Raw genomic sequence first — 3,172 nt, 5'->3', positions numbered from 1 at the left:
AAATGAAGTCCATATAGATCACACCTACTGCTCTGACATCATCAATCTTCTTTGTTACTTCCCCAAAAAACTCAACCAAGTTTTTGAGACATGATTTCCCATGCACAAAGCCATGTTGACTATCCCGAATCAGTTCTTGCCTTTCCAAATACATGTACATCCTGTCCCTCAGGATTCCCTCCAACAACTTGCCCACCATCGAGGTCAGGCTCACCGGTCTATAGTTCCCTGGCTTGTCTTTACCGCCTTCTTAAAAAGTGGCACCATGTTTGCCAAGCTCCAGTCTTCCGGCACATCACCTGTGACTAACGATGATACAAATATCTCAGCAAGAGGCCCAGCAATCACTTGTCTAGCTTCCCACAGAGTTCTCAGGTACACCTGATCGGGTCCTGGGGATTTATCCACCTTTAACCGTTTCAAGACATCCAGCACTTCCGCCTCTGTAATATGGACATTTTTCAAGGCGTCACTCTCTATTTCCCTACAGTCTATATCTTCCATATCCTTTTTCACAGTAAATACTGTAAGAATGGGGAAATGTGTTGTTTTTCAAAGGAGTATATGAGGGACCTAGGCAAGTATTAGGGAAATGTATCTTTACTTTTAATGCGGATTAAAAGTACTAACTTCAATGTAGAATTATTAAAGAAATGTTTAAAACAGTAATTTCAGCAAAAAAAACTAAGATTGCTGAAACGTATAAAAGATACATTGTTAAGATGTATGTTCAAGAATGGAATGTACCTGTGAACAATGAAAGATGTTACAAAATAAAAGAAGGGAACATCAAGATCCAAGTTTAGCCGAGGTCAGCACATACAAGGGGGATGATTGACAACTTGGAAAGAAGGAGACAATGGGCGTGGAGTATAGATGAGCAGAGATGGAATGGTAAGAAAGATCGAGTAATGTAGGGATCGGAAGAGGTGATCTCACGCAGCTCATAAAGTATGATTGTGTGGTACTTTGAAATCTCTTCACTTCAATTGCTTTCTGCAATTGGGGTCCTTTCTTGCAAGATTGTAGAATAAATTGTCTTGTTTCCAGCTTTGGTGGTCTCGTCTAATTTTATTGAGTTTGTTTCTTACAATACTGATGCAAAATATTCATTTAGTATCTCCCCCATTTTATGTGGCTCCACACAAAGGCTGCCTTGCTGATCTTTTAGGGGCCCTATTCTCTCAAAAGTTAACCTTTTGACCTTAATATATTTGTCAAACCCCTTTGGATTCTCCTTAATACTATTTGCCAAAGCTATCTCATGTCCCCGTTTTTCCCTCCTGATTTCCCTCTTAAGTATACTGCTTCTTTCTTTGTACTCTTCTCAGGATTCACTCGATCTAACCTGACATATACTTCCTTCTTTTTCTTAACCAAACCCTCAATTTCTTGAGTCATCCAGCATCCCTATACCTACCAGCCTTCCCTTTCACCCTTGCAGGAATATACTTTCTCTGGATTCTTGTTATCTCATTTCTGAAGATTTCCCATTTTCCAGCCGTCCCTTTCCTGCGAACATCTGCCTCCAATCAGCTTTTGGAAGTTCTTGCCTAATACCGTCAAAATTGGCCTTTCTCCAAAGTAGAACTTCAACTTTTAGGTCTGGTCTATCCTTTTCCATCACTATTTTAAAACGAATAGAATTACAGTCGCTGGCCCCAAAGTGCTCTCCCACAACACCTCACATCACCTGCTCTGCCTTATTTCTCAAGAATAGGTCAAGTTTTCCACCTTCGCCAGTAGCTACATCCACATTCTGAATCAGAAAATTGTTTTGTACACACTTAAGAAATTCCTCTCCATCTAAACCTTTAACAATATGGCAATCCCAGTCGATGTTTGGAATGTTAAAATCCCCTACCATTACTACTCTATTATTCTTAAAGATAGCTGAGATCTCCTTACAAGTTTGTTTCTCAATTTCCCTCTGACTATTAGGGCAGTCTATAATACAATCCCAATAAGGTGATCATCCCTTTCTTATTTCTCAGTTCCACCCAAATAATGTCCCTGGATGTATTTCCAGGAATACCCTCCCTTAGAAAAGCTGTATTGCTATCCCTTATTTTGCCACTCCCCCTTCTCTCTTGCCTCCCTTTCAATCCTTCCTGTAGCATTTATATCCTGAAACATTCAGCTGCCAGTCGTGCCCATCCCTGAGCCATGTTTCCGTAATTGCTATAATATCCCAGTCCCATGTTCCTAAGCATGCCCTGAGTTCATCTGCCTTCCCTGTTAGTTCCCTTGCATTGAAATAAATGCAGTTTAATTTATTAGTCCTACCTTGTCCCTGTACTTGAGTATTGGGTACAATTTGGTCTCCTTGCTGTAGGAAGGATGTTATTAAACTACAAAGAGTGCAGAAGACCTTTACAAGGATGTTGCCTGGACTCGATGGTCTGAGTTAGAGGAAAAGGTTGGACACGTGAACTTTTTTCCTTTAGACCAAAGGAGACGGAGTGAGGGGGGAATCTTACAAAAGTGAATAAGTTCATGAGAGGCATGGATAGGGTGAATGTACTCAGTCTTTTACCCAGGGTTGCAGAATCAAGGAAGAGAGGACATCAGTTTCCAGATAGCGGGAAAAGAATAAAAAGGCGCAATGATTTTACAGAGAGGGTGGATTGCATACAGAATAAGCTGACAGCGAAGTGGTTGCGATGGGTGCATGAACAGCATTTTAAAGAAATTTGGAGAAATAGGAAAAGTTTAGAAGGATCAGGGCCAAGTGCAGGGAAATGAGGTTAGCGTAGATAGACCACTTGTTTGGCATGGACCAGTTTGGACCGAAGGGCCTCTCTCTGTGGTGTAGGACTCTATCAATCTCTGATTCTAAGACCCGAAAGAATGCAGAAATGATTGAAGGTCCAGAGTAAATGTGGGATAATTTCCAGGTAGCTAACATCCATTGACATGAAATAGTGAATTTCAAAATAATCCAGACAAAGTTGGAATGCAAGGTATATGAATACATATTCTGGAGAAATTGACAAATACAATCTCAACAGGTTTACTCTCTTGGATTTATTGATGAAGTAGTTTTTTTTTAAAAAAGCCTTACTTATACTCTAGTGAATCACAGATGTTGATTTGATTGAAGAAACTATTTTCAAATTTGATACTGCCATCCAATATAAATTATAATTACATAAACGTTAACATTGTCAAA

The sequence above is a fragment of the Hemiscyllium ocellatum genome, chromosome 35, assembly GCF_020745735.1.
Source record: "Hemiscyllium ocellatum isolate sHemOce1 chromosome 35, sHemOce1.pat.X.cur, whole genome shotgun sequence".
Taxonomy (NCBI): Eukaryota; Metazoa; Chordata; class Chondrichthyes; order Orectolobiformes; family Hemiscylliidae; genus Hemiscyllium; species Hemiscyllium ocellatum.
The sequence above is the reverse complement of the archived record's forward strand: the minus strand, read 5'-3'. Positions refer to the sequence as shown.